The sequence below is a fragment of the Salvelinus namaycush genome, chromosome 39 (genome assembly GCF_016432855.1).
Source record: "Salvelinus namaycush isolate Seneca chromosome 39, SaNama_1.0, whole genome shotgun sequence".
Classification (NCBI taxonomy): domain Eukaryota; kingdom Metazoa; phylum Chordata; class Actinopteri; order Salmoniformes; family Salmonidae; genus Salvelinus; species Salvelinus namaycush.
Window position 1 is genome coordinate 2,459,455 of NC_052345.1, and position 24,390 is coordinate 2,483,844.

At 40.0% G+C, this 24,390-nt stretch overlaps 1 long non-coding RNA gene across 1 annotated transcript; it reads right to left on the reverse strand.

The window, feature by feature from the left end:
• Nucleotides 1-2,409: 2,409 nt before the first annotated feature.
• On the reverse strand, nt 2,410-18,420 carry LOC120033037. Its single transcript, XR_005473892.1, has 3 exons — nt 18,380-18,420; nt 17,542-17,619; nt 2,410-2,431 (listed from the first exon to the last, which is right to left on the reverse strand). It is a non-coding gene; the product is annotated as an uncharacterized LOC120033037 (long non-coding RNA).
• Between the last annotated feature and the right edge of the window lie 5,970 nt (nt 18,421-24,390).

Sequence of the window (24,390 nt, forward strand, 5' to 3'; positions counted from 1 at the left end):
TCACTTTATCACAATTCCAGTGGGTCAGAAGTTTACATACACTAAGTTGACTGTGCCTTTAAACAGCTTGGAAATTCCAGAAAATGATGTCATGGCTTTAGAAGCTTCTGATAGGATAATTAACATAATTTGAGTCAATTGGAGGTGTACATGTGGATGTATTTCAAGGCCTACCTTCAAACTCGGTGCCTCTTTGCTTGACATCTTGGGAAAATCTTTAAAAAATCAGCCAAGACCTCAGAAACAAAATTGTAGACCTCCACAAGTCTGGTTCATCATTGGGAGCAATTTCCAAACGCCTGAAGGTACCACGTTCATCTGTACAATCAATAGTACGCAAGTATAAACAACATGCGACCACGCAGCCGTCATACCGCGCAGAACTGTTTGGCCATAATGACCATCTTATGTATGGAGGAAAAGGGGGAGGCTTGCAAGCCGAAGAACACCATCCCAACTGTGAAGCACGGGGGTGGCAGCATCATGTTGTGGTGGTGCTTTGCTGCAGAAGCGACTGGTGCACTTCACAAAACAGATGGCATCATGAGGCAGGAAAATTATGTGGATATATTGAAGCAACATCTCAAGACATCAGTCAGGAAGTTAAAGCTTGGTCGCAAATGGGTCTTCCAAATGGACAATGACCCCAAGCATACTTCCAAAGTTGTGGCAAAATGGCTAAAGGACAACAAAGTCAAGATATTGGAGTGGCCATCACAAAGCCCTGACCTCAACCCTCTAGAAAATGAGGGCAGATCTGAAAAAGCAAGGAGGCCTACTAACCTGATTCAGTTACACCAGCTCTTTCAGGAGGAATGTGCCAAAATTCACCCAACTTATTGTGGGAAGCTTTTGGAAGGCTACGTTTGACCCAAGTTAAACAATTTAAAGGCAATGCTACCAAATACTAATTGACTGTATGTAAACTTCTGACCTACTTGGAATGTGATGAAAGAATTCAAAGCTGAAATAAATCATTCTCTCTACTATTATTCTAACATTTCACATACTTAAAATAAAGTGGTGATCCTAACTGACCTAGAACAGGGAATTTTTACCAGGATTAAATGTCAGGAATTGTTAAAAACTGAGTTTAAATGTATTTGACTAAGGTGTATGTAAACTGCTGACTTCAACTGTATGTGAAATGTGTGACAGATTACCTGTGACAGTCAGGGAGACAGGTGAGCCAGCAAACTTTTCTCCAGATGTTATGAATCTGAACCTGTACACAGCAGAGTCACTTAATCTCAGGTCTGTGATTCTCAGGGTACAGTCACTCTTCTTATCCCCAAGGTACTCTATATGACCCTCATACCCTGGCACTGAGCTCAGATCTTCAGTGTCCATACCAGACCATTTAGTAAACCAGAAAGCTTGTTTGATCTCATGATAACTGGGATATGTGTAAGAGCAGGATATGTCCACTGTTGACCCCTTCAAGGCACAGATACTCTGATGGGTGTAAGTCACACTCCAACACTTCTGACCTGAAATTCAAGAAGACAATATAACACCTTATATAAATCTATAAATCTTAAATTACAATATCTACTACTATACACTGATGTTGTACAAGTAAAAAACAACATGTTGAATAGTTTACAGAACTGAGAAAAAATTGGAATTATTGAATAATGATCAATATTCAGTATCACAACTTTAAACAACATTGTATTCATAAGAAATTTGTATTAAAAAGTCCACACTCACACACTGCTGGAGCAGGGAGATTCTCATGGCCTTTTACAACACAGGAGTAACTGTCTGCATCACTAAAGGAGTCTGAGTTCAGGCTGGAAGTGTCCTCCTTTACTTTGTGTCCGTTCTTGTACCAGATGTAGGTGGGGTTGTCAGTCAGAGTACAGGTGGTGCTACAGGTCAGTGTCTTATCCTGATGTCCACCAGTCACCTTCACCTGAAGACCTGGAGAATAAACAATATCACTGTAAATCCCTTTATCACTGACTTATCACTCTAATACAAAGATGGAAGAAATCCTATATTATACAGACAAATACAAACCAAGACATTTTCCTGAACTAAATGAAATTCAACAGTTTAACTATATTGAATGTAACTGTACCTGTGACAGACAGAGTGACTCCAGGATCGCCAATATATTTCCCTCCGGTCTGATCTGTTTTAAATCTGAACTTATACTCAGCTGAGTCACTCTCTCTCAGGTCTGTGATTCTCAGCGTACTGTCATTCTTCTTAACCCCATGATACTCCAGACGACCTGCATACTCCGGGTCCAGACCCAGATATTCAGGTTCTACACCAGTCCCCCATTTAGTGAACCAAAGGGTTGTTGTGACTGTACCACTGGGATACGTGTAAGAGCAGGACAGGTCAACTGTTGACCCCTTCAAGGTACAGATACTCTGAGTGTTGTAAGTCACACTCCAGCCACCCTGACCCAGTACAACTGAAACAGTCATGCAACACAATGGTGTCAGAATTAAGCCAGACTAAGGGACAGATCGAGAGACAACAGATCAAGGTGTGCCATGCTACTATAGCCTGTGAAGCCTGGCCTACCGTAAATCTTCAATTAGGCTGGGTGTTTATTTGCCTACCGGTAAACCACTTAGAAACAACAGGCGCTTTATTACAGACAGGCTTCTATTTGAGCCAGGCTTCTATTTTCTTAATGCACACTGCTTTCACTCATTTGCATAGTTAATCGTTTAATTCCAGCGTTCATTTCCAACATTTTAATACATTTCTTCATTTCCTTCACTAATGTGATCCTACAGATCGCAATATACTAAGGGGCCCCAAAATAGCGGAGGGTTCTCAAACTTTTTGTTATTGATTTTTGAAGGGTTTTGTGTTTTTGTATTGGCCACAGGGGAGGGTAGTGCGTTGTTTCTCTGGTTTACATTTGCAGGTTTTACTCTAATTTCTTCCATGCTAGCTAAATGTCCTCAACTTCTTGCATGGCCTCCACTATATCAAGGTGTTTTGGTACTTCCATTATGCACTACGCTTTACCAGACGCAAACTTTTACTATACCACAGGTCAGTATAGTCTACCTACCACAGGTCAGTATAGTCTACCTACCACAGGTCAGTATAGTCTACCTACCACAGGTCAGTATAGTCTACCTACCACAGGTCAGTATAGTCTACCTACCACAGGTCAGTATAGTCTACCTACCACAGGTCAGTACAGTCTACCTACCACAGGTCAGTATAGTCTACCTACCACAGGTCAGTACAGTCTACCTACCACAGGTCAGTATAGTCTACCTACCACAGGTCAGTATAGTCTACCTACCACAGGTCAGTATAGTCTACCTACCACAGGTCAGTATAGTCTACCTACCACAGGTCAGTATAGTCTACCTACCACAGGTCAGTATAGTCTACCTACCACAGGTCAGTATAGTCTACCTACCACAGGTCAGTATAGTCTACCTACCACAGGTCAGTATAGTCTACCTACCACAGGTCAGTATAGTCTACCTACCACAGGTCAGTACAGTCTACCTACCACAGGTCAGTACAGTCTACCTACCACAGGTCAGTATAGTCTACCTACCACAGGTCAGTACAGTCTACCTACCACAGGTCAGTATAGTCTACCTACCACAGGTCAGTATAGTCTACCTACCACAGGTCAGTATAGTCTACCTACCACAGGTCAATAATGTCTACCTACCACAGGTCAGTATAGTCTACCTACCACAGGTCAGTATAGTCTACCTACCACATGTTAATATAGTCTACCTACCACAGGTCAGTATAGTCTACCTACCACAGGTCAGTATAGTCTACCTACCACGGGTCAGTATAGTCTACCTACCACGGGTCAATATAGTCTACCTACCACGGGTCAGTATAGTCTACCTACCACAGGTCAATATAGTCTACCTACCACAGGTCAGTATAGTCTACCTACCACAGGTCAATATAGTCTACCTACCACAGGTCAGTATAGTCTACCTACCACAGGTCAGTATAGTCTACCTACCACAGGTCAGTATAGTCTACCTACCACATGTTAATATAGTCTACCTACCACAGGCCAGTATAGTCTACCTACCACAGGTCAGTATAGTCTACCTACCACAGGTCAGTATAGTCTACCTACCACAGGTCAGTATAGTCTACCTACCACAGGTCAATATAGTCTACCTACCACAGGTCAGTATAGTCTACCTACCACAGGTCAGTATAGTCTACCTACCACAGGTCAGTACAGTCTACCTACCACAGGTCAGTATAGTCTACCTACCACAGGTCAGTACAGTCTACCTACCACAGGTCAGTATAGTCTACCTACCACAGGTCAGTATAGTCTACCTACCACAGGTCAGTACAGTCTACCTACCACAGGTCAGTATAGTCTACCTACCACAGGTCAGTATAGTCTACCTACCACAGGTCAGTATAGTCTACCTACCACAGGTCAATAATGTCTACCTACCACAGGTCAGTATAGTCTACCTACCACAGGTCAATATAGTCTACCTACCACAGGTCAGTATAGTCTACCTACCACAGGTCAATATAGTCTACCTACCACAGGTCAGTATAGTCTACCTACCACAGGTCAGTATAGTCTACCTACCACATGTCAGTATAGTCTACCTACCACATGTCAGTATAGTCTACCTACCACATGTCAGTATAGTCTACCTACCACAGGTCAATTTAGTCTACCTACCACAGGTCAGTATAGTCTACCTACCACAGGTCAGTATAGTCTACCTACCACATGTTAATATAGTCTACCTACCACAGGCCAGTATAGTCTACCTACCACAGGTCAGTATAGTCTACCTACCACAGGTCAGTATAGTCTACCTACCACAGGTCAATATAGTCTACCTACCACAGGTCAGTATAGTCTACCTACCACAGGTCAGTATAGTCTACCTACCACAGGTCAGTACAGTCTACCTACCACAGGTCAGTATAGTCTACCTACCACAGGTCAGTATAGTCTACCTACCACAGGTCAGTACAGTCTACCTACCACAGGTCAGTATAGTCTACCTACCACAGGTCAGTATAGTCTACCTACCACAGGTCAGTACAGTCTACCTACCACAGGTCAGTATAGTCTACCTACCACAGGTCAGTATAGTCTACCTACCACAGGTCAGTATAGTCTACCTACCACAGGTCAATAATGTCTACCTACCACAGGTCAGTATAGTCTACCTACCACAGGTCAATATAGTCTACCTACCACAGGTCAGTATAGTCTACCTACCACAGGTCAGTATAGTCTACCTACCACAGGTCAATATAGTCTACCTACCACAGGTCAGTATAGTCTACCTACCACAGGTCAGTATAGTCTACCTACCACATGTCAGTATAGTCTACCTACCACATGTCAGTATAGTCTACCTACCACATGTCAGTATAGTCTACCTACCACATGTCAGTATAGTCTACCTACCACAGGTCAATTTAGTCTACCTACCACAGGTCAGTATAGTCTACCTACCACAGGTCAGTATAGTCTACCTACCACAGGTCAATATAGTCTACCTACCACAGGTCAATATAGTCTACCTACCACAGGGCAGTATAGTCTACCTACCACAGGTCAATATAGTCTACCTACCACAGGTCAGTATAGTCTACCTACCACAGGTCAGTATAGTCTACCTACCACAGGTCAGTATAGTCTACCTACCACAGGTCAGTATAGTCTACCTACCACAGGTCAGTATAGTCTACCTACCACAGGTCAGTATAGTCTACCTACCACAGGTCAGTATAGTCTACCTACCACAGGTCAGTATAGTCTACCTACCACAGGTCAATATAGTCTACCTACAACAGGTCAGTATAGTCTACCTACCACAGGTCAGTATAGTCTACCTACCACAGGTCAGTATAGTCTACCTACCACAGGTCAATATAGTCTACCTACAACAGGTCAGTATAGTCTACCTACCACAGGTCAGTATAGTCTACCTACCACAGGTCAGTATAGTCTACCTACCACAGGTCAGTATAGTCTACCTACCACAGGTCAGTATAGTCTACCTACCACAGGTCAGTATAGTCTACCTACCACGGGTCAGTATAGTCTACCTACCACGGGTCAGTATAGTCTACCTACCACGGGTCAGTATAGTCTACCTACCACAGGTCAATATAGTCTACCTACCACAGGTCAGTATAGTCTACCTACCACAGGTCAATATAGTCTACCTACCACAGGTCAGTATAGTCTACCTACCACAGGTCAGTATAGTCTACCTACCACAGGTCAGTATAGTCTACCTACCACAGGTCAGTATAGTCTACCTACCACAGGTCCAAATAGTCTACCTACCACAGGTCAATATAGTCTACCTACCACAGGTCAATATAGTCTACCTACCACAGGTCAGTATAGTCTACCTACCACAGGTCAGTATAGTCTACCTACCACAGGTCAGTATAGTCTACCTACCACAGGTCAGTATAGTCTACCTACCACAGGTCAGTATAGTCTACCTACCACAGGTCAGTATAGTCTACCTACCACAGGTCAGTATAGTCTACCTACCACAGGTCAGTATAGTCTACCTACCACAGGTCAGTATAGTCTACCTACCACAGGTCAGTATAGTCTACCTACCACAGGTCAGTATAGTCTACCTACCACAGGTCAATATAGTCTACCTACACAGGTCAGTATAGTCTACCTACCACAGGTCAGTATAGTCTACCTACCACAGGTCAGTATAGTCTACCTACCACAGGTCAGTATAGTCTACCTACCACAGGTCAGTATAGTCTACCTACCACAGGTCAGTATAGTCTACCTACCACAGGTCAGTATAGTCAACCTACCACAGGTCAGTATAGTCTACCTACCACGGGTCAGTATAGTCTACCTACCACGGGTCAATATAGTCTACCTACCACGGGTCAGTATAGTCTACCTACCACAGGTCAATATAGTCTACCTACCACAGGTCAGTATAGTCTACCTACCACAGGTCAATATAGTCTACCTACCACAGGTCAGTATAGTCTACCTACCACAGGTCAGTATAGTCTACCTACCACAGGTCAGTATAGTCTACCTACCACAGGTCAGTATAGTCTACCTACCACAGGTCCAAATAGTCTACCTACCACAGGTCAATATAGTCTACCTACCACAGGTCAATATAGTCTACCTACCACAGGTCAGTATAGTCTACCTACCACAGGTCAGTATAGTCTACCTACCACAGGTCAGTATAGTCTACCTACCACGGGTCAGTATAGTCTACCTACCACGGGTCAATATAGTCTACCTACCACGGGTCAGTATAGTCTACCTACCACAGGTCAATATAGTCTACCTACCACAGGTCAGTATAGTCTACCTACCACAGGTCAATATAGTCTACCTACCACAGGTCAGTATAGTCTACCTACCACAGGTCAGTATAGTCTACCTACCACAGGTCAGTATAGTCTACCTACCACAGGTCCAAATAGTCTACCTACCACAGGTCAATATAGTCTACCTACCACAGGTCAATATAGTCTACCTACCACAGGTCAGTATAGTCTACCTACCACAGGTCAGTATAGTCTACCTACCACAGGTCAATATAGTCTACCTACCACAGGTCAGTATAGTCTACCTACCACAGGTAGACTATATTGTGTTTTTCGTTCGGATACTGAGATGCACTGTCTGTTTCAGAGCATCATTCTCCCAAGTTCTCCTATAATAATGTGGCCATATATTCTCCCGGCAGGCCCAGTTATTCAGGAAAGCTTAACAGGATCTGCCTCCTCTCCAATCCCGAGCCAGCTATTCCTCTCGTACATTAGACGTAAGGCTTCAATATAGCCTAAATAATCATTTAAAATGTATTACCTTTTATATGTGGCATTAACACAACCAGTCACAATGTTTTAATCTGATTAGGCAACTTCAAAAGTCTCTTTTAGTCATGAGCACGTTCGTACAAAATATAATTCCAGTATCCTGAAAAAGGCTTGACATTGGCTTCCATCCAACCTTTTTATGCGAATAAAGTATGTTGGATAAAAATGTTTATTAGGATACAGTTTATTAGGCTACAGATGAAATAAGTTATGATGAACTTCACAGGGAGGGGAAAGTGCACAGTGATGAGCTTGATGCTCCTTTCAATAAATATTGAGGGTCTTAATCTGGTGACACCATGATTGATGCTTGGCTGCAGTTTGACAAATAAAATTAATCTTACACTTTTGTCCATAATAATCTCATCATGTGGGCTACACCTGCACTGTCTCTGCAAGATGTTGGCTAGAGTGCACATGCCAATAACAGAGTTGGCACATTCACTATTGTTAGGAATTTTATGAATAATGACTAAACAATGACTACGTTTAGATGAAACTATAACTAATTGAACTCAACCCTGTATTATTATATCTGATTAATAATGTTAATTCATAAGGAAGGGATTATGTAGCATGAACAAGGAGTAATTAAAACATAATAAACACCATTCCAACTTAGTTAGAGAGGTATGTGGTGTGGGTTATAAAGTAAACAAAAAGGATCGTTAAACTATGGTTGAACGGACCCAACTTAGCCCTGAGATGTTTAGATAAGGCAGTGAGTAACTTCTTAGGTCTTCCATTATCTTGGGTTGTCTGCTAAAGTGGTAATAAAATATAGTGAGCCTTTAGGAGAATACATGATATTGTGTGTCATGTGTTTGCACTAGTGAGTTGGAATGAACTTTTGAACCTGTTTTATCTTGGTCAAGAGGAGGAGCTTTATTCTGTAACCAATGACGTCATATTTTGTATATAAACTGTTGTTTGTGGTTAAATGGGAGCGTGCTCCGAGAATAAATACTATTATCTATTTTAATAAGACTGTTCCCTGTCTATTTTATGTTAATAAGGATCTTACAAATTCTTAGAAACAGACAGAGTGATTTTAATTAATGAGCACATAAAGGAATTATTAAATTCCCCTAACAATTGGTCCTTCGAGCCGGATTTCCAAACTTTGCCTCTGTCGTCCGAAGATATTACGCCGAAATCCGTGCACGGGCGGGTTTGGACCCGTTATTTAAAGTCCTGGCCTCTGAATTGAGGTTTAAATAACAGGCCGGTATATATCTAAGGTCGACAGAGACGGTGACGGAATCCAACCTGCATTGCTTTCCCAGTCTGCAAGACGACGGTAAATAGTCTTTATTCTCGAATTTGGGGGGAATGATGTCAAATCTTTGATTTGAAGTTCTAAAGGTGTTTATAATTTATCAATAATAGGAGCTTCGCTATTCCAAACAGATTGTGGGTTACTTGTATGACCAAAATACAAGGAGTGGTGTGTTACAGGTACCGAAAAAGAAGAAAAAAAGTGAACTTAATGGATCCGGGCCTTGCAAGCCGTGAGGGTTATTAAGGGTGGGATATAGTAAGTGTTGTTAGATAGGACGGTCGTTTTGTACAAATAGGACAGCCATTATTTCAAAAGACATACCTAAATAAAGTCCTAAGCTAAATAGTCTATCGGTATATCAATTTTCAATCAATCAATTTTATTTTATATAGCCCTTCGTACATCAGCTAATATCTCGAAGTGCTGTACAGACACCCAGCCTAAAACCCCAAACAGCTAGTAATGCAGGTGTAGAAGCACGGTGGCTAGGAAAAACTCCCTAGAAAGGCCAAAACCTAGGAAGAAACCTAGAGAGGAACCAGGCTATGAGGGGTGGCCAGTCCTCTTCTGGCTGTGCCGGGTGGAGATTATAACAGAACTATGCCAAGATGTTCAAAAATGTTCATAAGTGACAAGCATGGTCAAATAATAATCATGAATAATTTTCAGTTGGCTTTTCATAGCCGATCATCAAGAGTTGAAAAACAACAGGTCTGGGACAGGTGGCGGTTCCATAACCGCAGGCAGAACAGCTGAAACTGGAATAGCAGCAAGGCCAGGCGGACTGGGGACAGCAAGGAGTCACCACGGGCGGCAGTCCCGACGCATGGTCCTAGGGCCCAGGTCCTCCGAGAGAAAGAAAGAGAGAAGGAGAAAATTAGAGAGAGCCAAGATTTTCAAAATGTTCATAAATGACAAGCATGGTCAAATAATAATCAGGAATAAATCTCAGTTGGCTTTTCATAGCCGATCATTAAGAGTTGAAAACAGCAGGTCTGGGACAGGTAGGGGTTCCATAACCGCAGGCAGAACAGTTGAAACTGGAATAGCAGCAAGGCCAGGCGGACTGGGGACAGCAAGGAGTCACCACGGCCGGTAGTCCCGACGTATGGTCCTAGGGCTCAGGTCCTCCGAGAGAAAGAAAGAGAGAAGGAGAAAATTAGAGAGCGCCAAGATTTTCAAAATGTTCATAAATGACAAGCATGGTCAAATAATAATCAGGAATAAATCTCAGTTGGCTTTTCATAGCCGATCATTAAGAGTTGAAAACAGCAGGTCTGGGACAGGTAGGGGTTCCGTAACCGCAGACAGAACAGTTGAAACTGGAATAGCAGCAAGGCCAGGCGGACTGGGGACAGCAAGGTGTCATCATGCCCGGTAGTCCTGACATATGGTCCTAGGGCTCAGGTTCTCAGAGAGAAAGAGAGAACGAGAGAATTAGAGAGAGCATACTTAAATTCACACAGGACACTGGATAAGACAGGAGAAGTACTCCAGGTAACCAACTGACCCTAGCCCCCCGACACATAAACTACTGCAGCATAAATACTGGAGGCTGAGACAGGAGCGGTCAGGAGACACTGTGGCCCCATCCGAAGAAACCCCCGGACAGGGCCAAACAGGAAGGATATAACCCCACCCACTTTGCCAAAGCACAGCCCCCGCACCACTAGAGGGAAATCCTCAACCACCAACATTACAATCCTGAGACAAGGCCGAGTATAACCCACAAAGGTCTCCACCACAGCACAAGCCAAGGGGGGGCGCCAACCCAGACAGGAAGATCACGTCAGTAACTCAACCCACTCAAGTGACGCACCCCTCCTAGGGACGGCATGAAAGAGCACCAGCAAGCCAGTGACTCATATGGGAAGTGGTCTGACTATGAAAAGTAGCGGTAGATATATTAAAACAGGTGAAGATATAAATTAGGCTTGGTGAGAAGGCAAGGTAATTCTAGGCGAACGGAATAACTGAACCTATTCAATACTGAAAGAAATAGTATCCAAAAAAGTAGGAGGGAAACTTAATGTAGCGGAGTGAGATGGGGTAGAACAACCCGAGTTTAACCAGGGATGTATGGCCCCTGGGTAATGACTGATAGATGTGCAAGTGAGATCTAAAGTCCAATCGATAACAACGCTATAGATAAAGTTTCCAGGGAAGAGAATCATATAAATCCATACACATAGAAGTACATGGTCACGGTAAAAAGCACATACATAGATCATAGAAATATATACACCTAGATTGTGAGAGCGGTAGGAAGTGGGAACACACACTTGAAGTCGAGTTTTTAGATAAGCCTCTGTTACGTGGGCTCTGAGTGTATTCCTTTGAAAGAGAGGGTACCTTGGAGGCGTAAACGAGGCCGAGTCAGAGGGGAGTAATCTGAAAGTTTGCGGACTCAAAGAATACTCTGCTAATGTTCGGTTGCGTGCGACTAGATCCGTTCTGAAACTGAATTGATCACAGTGGGGATTGGTGCTAGCCAGGTATGCCCTGGGTTACTCTGTGTGAGTATTTTGTTATTATCACTAGGTAATATTTGTATAACGTTCGGTGTGAGCGGGTTAGGTTGACTCTGTGTTGGTAACCTTTTAATTATGTTCTGTGTGAACATTGGACCAATCCTATGTGGATCTTTAAAGTTCTATGTGAGTACCTAAGCATTTCTTACGTTTTATATGGATTCTGTGAATATTTGAAAATATGATCAATTGTATGTGTGTATAATCGATTACTAGAGATTTGATAAAGTAATGCTGAGAATATAATTAGATACAATTTAAACCACCCATTTGTAGACGTACGGAGGGTTTTGGGTTGGTATCTTTAATGGATAATTTGATAAAGATAAGGTTTTAAGCACTGTTAATTAAACTAGTCTACAAAATCTGGGCAACTGAGCTTTAGAAACTGATTAAGAGAGTGTCCACTTTTGGTTATTTTACCCTAACGATGGAACTATAAAACGCTTATTGGATTATCTCCGTCTGGGTACAACATTTGAAATAAAACTGCCCTTAAGGTATGAAAATGTTTTGTTTTCTCTTGGGGTTTTTATTAAATAAACGGTGTTCAATAAAATAGAGCGAATTAAAATGGAATCTCGACGTAATTTATAATGTCGTACAAAGCCTAAGGTTTCCATCAAACTAATTATCATTGCGTGATAAATGTGATGTACTAAAGTAACGTTGCATGAGTAAACATAATCTACTTTTTTATTAAAATGCGCAAGATCTGTTTCCTAGTCTATAAATGTCGATTGTATTCTTTGACTACTAATCTATTAAATTGGCATGGGAGAATCATAGCTGGAATAACGCTTGGACCTTTAATTAAATCAGGGCTATTTTTCTGGAAAGTGTCTTGATTTTACGAATACAGACAATTGTAAAGTAAGTTTATATTGCTGAGAGTCTTAGTCATTGATATAGATTTGGTGGTTCAGTGGTAGAATTCTCGCCTGGAACGCGAGGGTCCCGGGTTCGGTTCCCGTTAAATGTTTTGACTGAAATCAGAGTTTTTGATTGTAATTAAACTATTTGTACGGTTTGCCTATAAAATACGGTCGCTAGAGTTTGTATAAGTTATAAATTGAACTTTTTTAATGGATTGTTTAGGTTAAATTGAGTGACTTATTTATAAAAATAAAAATAAATTATAATAAATAAATAAAATGAATAAAATGAAACTAATTTCGATGCAAGACGATGTCTGTTTCCTAAATGATTTGTTTGAATAATGTATTGGGAATGGAGTCGTAATTAAGATGCTGAATCAAGGAAGAGACAGTTACCATAATCTAATGAATTCTAAATAATAATGAAGGGACAATTACGATGGATTTGTGTCCATCGAAATGTTCTTATAAATTTAGCGAAGTACATGGTACGTTTAAATTTTGGAGTAGGGAAAGTTTGTTTTTACTTTAATAAGAGAATTAAAGCAAACTCGATCCAAATAGGGGATATATCTTGGCCAAGAGTTAGGTTGAATTGTGTTGTGATAACGTAAAACTGCGTCATTACGTTGGATACACAATAACGTTACTCAAATTGATTTGAAAGTTGTTCTGGGACAGACTCCCACACTTTTCTGTATTTCTGGCAGTACAATTTTGATTGGGAGATGTTGATTAATGTTGTAAGTTCTATACTAGTTCCAACATTTGTGATAAATTGGGTTTGGTTTATCGAACCCGTACTACTGCTGCTACAGTCAGCCAAACTATGATTTGCAATTCGTTGAAAGTCGCTGTGGCTTGGCCACGAGTTGAGCGCCTGTTAATGACATCACTCACAATGCACTTTTGTCGTCACGGCAATGATGTTGTGACTGAGGGTGACAGAGAAGATTGTTTGTGTCATTTAGAAGGAAAATGCGTGCATTATAGCTTTGAGTCACCTTTCAGAAGTTGATTCAAGTTCCAAATAACATTATTAAAAGTAGCTGAATATCGTAAGGGTATTCTGAAAAGATGCTAAAACTAGCAACAGGATTGCTAGGTGGCCATCACTGATTGGTGGCGTTCACTGGGCTATATTTGGCTATAAGAGAGGGAGATCTAAATAACTGAATCGTAAAACATTGTGATAATGTATTCTGACGGTTATTGATTTTTGGTTTGATTGTTTAGGTTACACCAGTGAATTTGAACAAGAAGTTGATGTATTCTAAACATTATTTAGAATTATTATTAACATTCTACACCTGCATTGCTTGCTGTTTGGGGTTTTAGGCTGGGTTTCTGTACAGCACTTCGAGATATCAGCTGATGTAAGAAGGGCTATATAAAATAAACTTGATTTGATTTGATTATTTGTTTTCATTACGGGGAACAATGAAAGGTCCGCAAAGTTATTGCTGGCTGAGTTTGTTTTATTTTAAAGGGATAGTACACGTTTATCACAGTTGGTTGTGTGGGTCTAATGGCATGTGTATTCTTAATAAAGTATTTAGAGAAAGACTAAATGAATTACATTAAACATTGAGGAAATCTTATGGGGGTACACTCACATATGGAATAGTAGGAGTTTTATTTTCTGAGTTTTAATTATACAAAGTGAATTTTTTTGAAAAAGGGTTCTTTAAAATGTCTAATATGGTGTGGAACATGACTATAAAAGAGTGGTATAAACTTTGACCTTTATCATGGCTATCTCTTGTGGTCTGATCAGCCTCAGGGGAGGGCCATTTTGAATAATGAATTTGTGGTCATTTGGGATACTAGTTTTAAGGTAAATTAATTATAATGGAGTTTATAGCTCTTGGACATAATTGTAGTTTGAACCACAGAGGAAAAAGTGGAATTGAGGTAGGACAAATTATGGGGAGCAGGGGAATAAACTCTAGGGAGAATGAGGAAGTGGTTCAGGATTCTGTTTTTAAACATTGGCTATGAAGGTTTTGAATTGGCTATTATTGATTTGGTATTACAACAGAAAAAAAATCCTATTTATCATCGATAATAAATAGGGGAAGATAAAATACATTGAGGTTTGGAAAGGAGATATTTTAAGCCAATAGGGCAGGAAAATACATGACCATTAAAATTATTAATGAAAATAAATAAGTTTCAGTTCTTAGGAGTGGTAGTTTACTGTAGATAAGGTATCCACACTATGCAACATATATTGAATTATTTATGAGACTGAGTTTAAGGTTAACCCATGTTATTGTTAAATAAAATACAGTGGACTCCTGGAGGAGAGAGCTTATTAGTAAAGAAAGGATTTGATATGGTTAGCATTTGTTTTGGCTGTATTTGATATGGTTAGCATTTGTTTTGATTTTGATTTAAATAGTATTAAAGTTGACAGGGATATATGACATCTGTGATGATTTAGGATTATTGATAGGATGGAGACAGGTTGATTAAGGCTATTTAAGGACTTTAGAGATTGACGCTATAGACATGTTTTTTCTAAAAATCCATGATTTTAGATAAAGCCAAAACAGTGAGACTGTTTGTATATAAACTGTTGTTTGTGGTTAAATGGGAGCCTGCTCCGAGAATAAATACTATTATCTATTTTAATAAGACTGTTCCCTGTCTATTTTATGTTAATAAGGATCTTACAAATTCTTAGAAACAGACAGAGTGATTTTACTTAATGAGCACATAAAGGAATTATGAAATTCCTCTAGCAACTATATAACACAACATTTATTTGTGACAAAACCATCAGAAGGCCTGTAAATATTTCGAGAGTTGAAAATGAGATGGACTTTTATCTGCAAAAATCTATTTGATGGAAACACGACTATGATGGGAAAATGTGCATACTATTTTTATGCAGATTTTAAAATATTTTCATGAAAATGTATTGCAAATTGAATGGAAACCTGACTATAGACACCTTATTGACTCTGGCAAATGCGCTAGTACAGTCTCACTTTGATTATACATCATGGTTCACCAGCAGCACCAAACATCTGAAGAATAAGTTACAGACCAGCCAAAGGCTTGTAAGAATTGTACTAAAACTTATTTGGAGGTTGAGCATTTTTTGTCTGTATCTCTGTAATGTGTCTGTATCTCTGTAATGTGTCTGTATCTCTGTAATGTGTCTGTATCTCTGTAATGTGTCTGTATCTCTGTAATGTGTCTGTATCTCTGTAATGTGTCTGTATCTCTGTAATGTGTCTGTATCTCTGTAATGTGTCTGTATCTCTGTAATGTGTCTGTATCTCTGTAATGTGTCTGTATCTATGTAATGTGTCTGTATCTATGTAGTGTGTCTGTATCTCTGTAATGTGTCTGTATCTCTGTAATGTGTCTGTATCTATGTAATGTGTCTGTATCTATGTAATGTGTCTGTATCTCTGTAATTGTAAATGTATATGTAAAACATAGGGACCACAATGTAAATAAGTCCCCGACTTTATTGTGCAATCCTTTAAAACAACAATCCTGGTCACTTTAAAAAACTGTGTGTACATGTATTTTTTTTAACTGACAAATAAAATCAATCAATCCAAATTGTGTAGCAGCCATTTGATGAATGGAAAGAGAAATCTGTCACAAAACACCAAAAAGTTGAATGACATTCAGAGATTGTCAAGCCTTCAATACTGGGTAAGACTACACGGTAAGGAGGGATGTTTTTTATGTTTGTCCAGACTGAGATTGAGTATTGATTGTGGTTTTAAAAATGCAAAACATGGTATTGAAGTGCTCGAAGTCATTATGGTTTTGTTTATTGGTTGTGTGTTGCATTGGCACAGAAACCTGTTGGTGGAAAATTTGTCGCATGCTATTTTATATACTGTACATACAAATGTGGCATCAAAATGTTGAAAATCAGATTTCCCCCTAGCTGATCATTGTCTGCAGCCGGCTCTGATCGTAGTGTAAAGAAACAGGCAGGGCGAGTGAGCTCGTCCGTGGTGGTCGGCGAACCCTCAACCTTCTGGCCAATAACTCCGCGTGGAATTAACTGTCCCACAAAAACATGCTGAAGTGGCGAAGTCAATTTTAACATTTATAAACACTCAGTCGCTATATAATGAATATGAACTGGGTGGGTTGAGATTATTATATATAAAAGCACTAAAACTCACTCTAAAAGCTTCACTTATACAAAAGTTTTACTTGAACCCAAAATGGTTCTCAAGTAGATTACTAAGAAAAGCTCATCCCTTGTTTATAAATTGCCTTTTTGTCTTTGTGCAGATTGTCATGTCTAACTTGTCATGTCTAACTTAAACCTTCTTCAAAGTATCTGTCTTTTTCAAACAAGCATTGCAGAGCTGGTTACAATTTAAATTTCATCCCCCAGAAAAGATAGAACAAATATTACGGTTGAACTCAAATGTGCTGGTTGATAAAATACCTGTATTTATGGAAAATATGTTGGAAAAGGGTATTTTGTTTTTAAATTATATTGTAAATTGGAATGTTAGAATTATGTATTTCATGGAGTTATCGGAATTGTATGGGAAGTTCTGCTCAGTCCAAGATTATAACCAATTGAACACAGCTTTACCCCCCAAAATTGAGCCGCTACATTTATTGTTATTTGTGGTTGTTAACATTATTTTGAGTTGACTCTGTGAGGGGGAGGGGTGCAATTTGTTTTACAGTACAAGGGGAGAGTCCTGTGAAAATATGATTAACTCTGTGGAGGGTTGTGCATTTAGTTGTTCACCTTAAGATGGACCAATTTCAAACTGAGTAGGGTTTGTCCACATTGTTCTCATAGTTGCCATAGTTGCTGAGTTGAGTGTGAATGGAAACCACAGATAAGCATCACTCAGTGAGGTGTGAAAGATAACTATTTAAAGTGAAGTGGAGACACCTAACAAAACACACCAAAATAACATCATGACTCTTATCCTTTTAGAAATGTCTGTAGATTGACAAACAGAGCAACTAAAAGATAAGAATGAGACCATACCTGCTACAGACCAGAGAAAGACCACCAACACACTTCCTGCTGTTCTCAAGGCCATTGTTGCATCTCCCACCCTGCAGTCTTAGAAACATAAACAACAACTCACTCTATAGCTGGTGAATAACTCCACCTGATACATTGAAATAGAAACTGTAAATGGGGTACAGGGCCTCATTACTGAAAATGAACCAGGCTCATATTGTGTTGTGTTGTATTGTGCTATATGGTTGTCTATGTGAATACTGTCTGTAAGTCTATTGCACTATGTATGTAATGTGTGTGATATGTTGCATGTCTGTCTTTGTCTGTCTTTTTAAGATGACATGCTGTATAATGCAAAAATAATTTCCTAATGGATACAATAAAATCATCATCATCACCACCACCACCATCATCATCATCATCAACAACAACAACTTATTGAACAGATGTGTGCTACTGTAAACACATATTTCTACATTGATTGTTCTGAAGCTGTTTTAGTCTCAGAACTGCAAATATAGGAGGATAAATGTTCAATCCTCTACGGTCTGTCAAGCTGTACAGCAGCCTAAAGACTAACCATCACACACACACACACACACACACACACACACACACACACTGCAGTGTTACAATGTTTGTCTGCATGTCTATTTTACCCTGGTTAATCATCTCATCACTATGTAGATCAACACTCCTACACTGAGACACTTTATGAATACTGACCCTGATGTAACAACCAAAACACAGATCAAAACATAACAAGAAGTAAAATGATACATTACCCTCAAGAATATGACTTACGACTAAAAACAAATAACCCAAAACTATATTTCAAGATATTGTCAAGAGTACTTACAGAGTGAAGTGAAGGGGAGAGGTCTTGTACAGTGAGTCAACTTACTGGTTACTGGGAACTGCTAGTGAGTGTCAGTTCTCTGGTTGATGCATATTTATAATAGTCAAAACACAAGTAGCTGATGCAGAACTGTCCTTTCCTTCCTCTAAGACATTAACATGCATGACGACCAGACCAGCAAGTCAGAAAAGAAAGATTCATGTATTAGAGTGAGCCCTACATTTCTAAAATGGACAAAAAGTCCCCCATTTCCACTTTTATTTAAATACAGAACCATGTTAACAATATGTTGACTATTCTATATGGAATGTTTATAATATCTTAGAATGTGTTGCCTTGTCCCTCTGAGTTCTACATGGAACAGGTCAAAGTTCCATTTACATTTGGTCAGTTCCATGGTGTCATTCATTCTATTCACTCATCATCAGCTGCATCAAAGGGGGGGACAAACCCTGCAATGACCCCCTTTAGTGTCTACAACATGGTTGTCGTAGAGGCAATTGCCGGGGAAACGCCCCCCCCCTCAAGATTCTAATGATGACATCATCTCCATCATATGACATCAATGATGACATGCTTCACAGCTCAGGCCGAGAGAGAGGGGAAGGAAATCAGAGGAGCACTCCTCTTCACTCTTCACTGATTGACACTTCACACACTCATACTGTGTGTCCAGTATGCTGTCTGTGCTGTGTGCCAGAGGACTACAAAAGGGGCGACACCCCCCAACACCCCATTCTATCCAAGCCTCCTGTTCCCTTTTAAAGTAGGGAGACAGTCCCTCACCCACTTCTTTAATCTTTGTATTCATTGTTCTCCTCTTCCTCCCTCTGTCATATCCGGACGGTGCATGGAGCTCACAGATCATTTCACCTGTGCATAGCCCATCTGTAAATAGCCCATCCAACTACCTCATCCCCATATTGTTATTATTTTTGTTTTTGCTCCTTTGCACCCCAGTATCTCTACTTGCACATTCATATTCTGCACATCCACCACTCCAGTGTTTAATTGCTAAATTGTAATTACTTCGCCACTACGGCCTATTTATTAGCTTACCTCCTTAATCTTACCTCATTTGCACACACCGTATATAGATTTTTTTATATTGTGTTAATTGACTGTACGTTTGCTTATTCCTTGTGTAACTCTGTGTTGTTCTTTGTGTCGCACTGCTTTGCTTTATCTTGGCCAGGTCGCAGTTGTAAATGAGAACTTGTTCTCGACTGGCCTACCTGGCTAAATGAAGGTGAAATGAATAAAACAATAAAAATCCCTCCATCAGTGCTCAGACTGTCCTCAATAGGCTGAGAGAGGCTGGACTGAGGGCTTGTAGGCCTGTTGTAAGGCAGGTCCACACAAGACATCACCGGCAACAACGTTGCCTATTGGCACAAACCCACCGTCCCTGGACCAAACAGAACTGGCAAAAAATGCTTTTCACTGACGAGACGCGGTTTTGTCTCACCAGGGGTGATGGTCGGATTCGCGTTTATCCTCGAAGGAATTAGCGTTACACCGAGGCCTGTACTCTGGAGTGGGATGGATTTGGAGGTGGAGGGTCACAGCTGTGTGGTCTGGGGCGGTGTGTCACAGCATCATTGGACTGAGCTTGTTGTCATTGCAGGCAATCTCAACACTGTGCGTTACAGGGAAGACATCCTCCTCCCTCATGTGGTACCCTTCCTGCAGGCTCATCCTGACATGACCCTCCAGTATGACAATGCCACCATCCATACTGCTCGTTCTGTGGGTGATTTCCTGCAAGACAGGAATGTCAGTGTTCTACCATTGCCAGCGAAGAGCCCGGATCTCAATCTCATTGAGCACTCCTGGGACCTGTTGGATCAGAGGGTGAGGGCTAGGGCCATTCCCCCCAGAAATGTCTGGGAACTTGCAGGTGCCTTGGTGGAAGAGTGGGGTAAAATCTCACAGCTAAAACTGGCAAATCTGGTGCAGTCCATGAGGAGGAGATGCACTGCAGTACTTAATGCAGCTGGTGGCCACACCAGATACTGACAGTTACTTTTGATTTTGACCCACTCCCTTTGTTCAGGGACACATTTTTCCATTAGTCACATGTCTGTGGAACTTGTTCAGTTTATCTCTCAGTTGTTGAATCTTGTCATGTTCATACAAATATTTACACATGTTAAGTTCGCTGAAAATAAACACCGTTGACAGTGAGAGGACTTTTTTTTGTTGTTGCTGAGTTTATTAACAGTTGATCAAATAATCAATGTATTTATCTCATTTACAACATGATGCTTAAACTGTATTGACAGTAAACCACACTGTAAAAACTGGAGTAACTCCCTGGCTATTTTAATTTAATGTTCAAATGTGAGTTTGTGTGTTTTAGTGTATCATGACAACTTCAACTATAACGAATACATGCTCTATTGATCTCCACTTGATAAGGAAAGGGTTGCATATGGCTCAGGTTAAAACCTGTTATGGCTGCAAGCCCGATATCGGTACACCTCTGACAACATCCAGCTCAAGTGCAGGGCGCGAAATTCAAAATCTATTTTTTTTAAATATTTAACTTTCACACATTAACAAGTCCAATACAGCATTTGAAAGATAAACATCTTGTCAATCCAGCCAACATGTCCGATTTTTTAAATGTTTTACAGAGAAAACACCACATATATTTATGTTAGCTCACCACCAAATAAAAAAGAGGACAGACATTTTTCACAGCACAAGTAGGATGAAGTAGCATGCACAAGCCAACCTAACTAACCTAAAACCAACCTAAATAACCTAGAAAAAACTACCTCAGATGACAGTCCTATAACATGTTACACAATAAATCTATGTTTTGTTCAAAAAAATTGCATATTTTAACTATAAATCAGTTTTACATTACTGCTACCATCATAGCTAGTCAGAAATCGCACGGGAGTAGCCAGAGAAAATACAGACACCAACGTCAACTACTAATTACACATCAGAAAACATTTCAGAGAAATATATGGTGGATAGCTAATGAAAGACAAAGATCTTGTGAATAAAGCCAATATTTCAGATTTTTAAAATGTTTTACAGCGAAAACACCACATATATTTATGTTAGCTCACCACCAAATACAAAAGACAGACAGACATTTTTCACAGCAACGGTAGCATGCAAGTAGCATGCACAAAGCTAACCAAACTAACCTAGAACCAACCTAAATAACCTAGAACCAACCTAAATAACCTAGAAAAAACTCCCTCAGATGACAGTCCTATAACATGTTACACAATAAATCTATGTTTTGTTCGAAGAATTTGCATATTTTAGCTATAAATCAGTTTTACATTACTGCTACCATCTTAGCCACCATCATAGCTACAGTCAGAAATCGCACGGCAGTAGCCAGAGAAAATACAGACACCAACGTCAACTACTAATTACACATCAGAAAACATTTCAGAAAAATATATGGTGGATAGCTAATGAAAGAGAAAGATCTTGTGAATACAGACAATATTTCCGATTTCTGAAGTGTTTTACAGCGAAAACACAATATATCGTTATATTAGCTTACTACAATAGCTAACACACAGCAGCATTGATTCTAGTCAAACGCTAGCGATAGCACAGTTCGACAGATATATGAAAAAGCATCCCAAATTGGGTCCTTATCTTTGTTGATTTTCCATCAGAATGTTCTCCAAAGGGTCCTTTGTTCAGAACCGTCTTTATTTGGACCCAGAACGAACGATGTCCCTCTTGAATTAGCATGGCACACTGGCCATGCCGTGCTAACCTCTCCGTCTTGACAAAATTCTTGCGTCGCATCACGTCTAAAGTCCAGAATAAATTTCAATAATATAATTAAAGTATATTGAAAAAACATACTTTAGGATGATATTGTGACATGTATCAAATAAAATCGAAGCCGGAGGTCATATTCACCTATAACGAGGGTTTTCCAGGAGCGCAGTCCAGTTCCTACTTCGCGCCCAGAAAAAAAAATAAAGTGCGCACTTCTCACTCCAAGATGTTGTTTTCAGTCCCTGACAGAGATAATCAAGTCATTTCTTCTCTCACTTCCGCATGACACCCAGGGGAAGGCGTGTGACGTGTTTCTACAGTCCTAAGTGCCAAGGCCTTTTATAGAGAGTATCTTGAAGAGAGACATAGCTTCTTGGAAATTTCACTTCCGGATAGAAAATGGGCTGTAAAAAGAGTTATGTTTCACTTAGAGAACTAGACAGTGTTTTCTATCCAATAGTAATAATAATATGCATATTGTACGAGCAAGAATTGAGTACGAGGCCGTTTGAAATGGCCACCTCTTTCCAGGTTACTCACTGCTGATACTCACTGCTGATATTTGAGCCATAAGAGGTTTTTAATGTATGTAGCCTTCCTAACAAAATACATGAGGTTTTTAACTTGGTCAACATAAATAATATTAATATTTTGGCTTTGACCAAAACACATTTAGATGCATCTGTAAATGATGGGCAAATTAACATTCATGGATATAGTCTACTGAGAAAAGATAGGAATAGGAATGGTGGGGGTGTAGCACTGTACATTCAGAATCATATACATTTTAAAGAGGAGGGATGACCTTAATGTATGTCAAGTAGAGGCACTACGGGCTCAGGTACATCTGCCTCACCAGGCAGCCATATTGGTAGGATGTGTGTATAGACCTCCTAGCTCTAAGGTGTCCTATCTGGATAACTTATGTACTGGGTTTGACCAGGCCACAGATGGCAACAGAGATGTATTTATCTTGGGTGATTTTAATATAAATTGGAAGTATCATAATAATTTGAATAGAACAAAATTCATGAGATATGCCAAGAACTGTGGTTTGAAACAAATGGTTAGTGATACTACTAGATCATCAATTAAGTTGGGTCATCGTTCAGACACATACATTGATCTGATTTTCTGTAATATACCATTGCAATGCTTAAAAGCCAGATCAATGCCATAATATTGTGACCATCACCATGAACACCAAGGTTCCAAAGAAACCCCCGAAGGATTGTGGTCAAGAGACATTTTTTTAAACATTTAATCATGAGCTATTTCTAAAATGATTTGGCTGCTGTACCCTGGGAGCTGATTTATCTAGGGGATGATTTAAATCATGCTACAGAATGTTTTATTGATTTGCTGACTGAGGTAATAGACCATCATGCATCAGTAAGAAAGAGTACAGTTGATGCTCGTCCATCTCCATGGATTGATGACGAACCGGGTGAGGCTTTTTCTCAAAGAAATATGGCAAAAGTCTTAGCAGCCAAGTCAAAACTAGAAATTGATGAACAGACTTCTAGAACATTACCTAATTATGCAGTTAAATGCTTTTATTGATTGTAAAAATGATTCTAAAAAAGGTATGGAACACAGTTAAGGGCTTACTTGGTACATCTATCTCATCATGCCCATCTAGTGTGGAGGTTGAAAAAGAAAATTAGTTTACTGAGCAACAATGTAAACATACATTCTTCCAAACAAGCTATTGCCCAATGGATTGATGATCATATTATGAGCAACAAGATCTGCTCTTTTAGTCTGCAAACGGTGTCAGTGGAGGAGGTGCTAAACCTATTGAAGTCATTACCTGATGGTAAATCTACAGGTTATGGTCTTATGGACAATTTTTTGCTTCGCTGTGCTGCTCCCCAGATTGCAGTTCCACTGAGATATATATTTAATTGGTCACTGGAAATGGGGATGTTTGCAAATGAACAGTGTCCTATTCCGAAGACTGCAAAGAACCCATTACTCCTGCCAATAGTCAACCAATTAGTCTACTCCCTACACTCAGTAAGATATTGGAGGGTATTGTGAGTAGACAAATATGGGAGTACATGGAAAAGAATGATCTGATTACAGCCAATCAGCATGCTTATCGCAAAAAACATTCCACTACCACTACATTGGTTGACATGACTGACAAGTGGCTCAATGCTTTGGATAATGGCAAGTTTGTGGGTGTACTATTTTTAGATTTTAGTGCAGCATTTGATTTAGTGGATCATTAAATAATT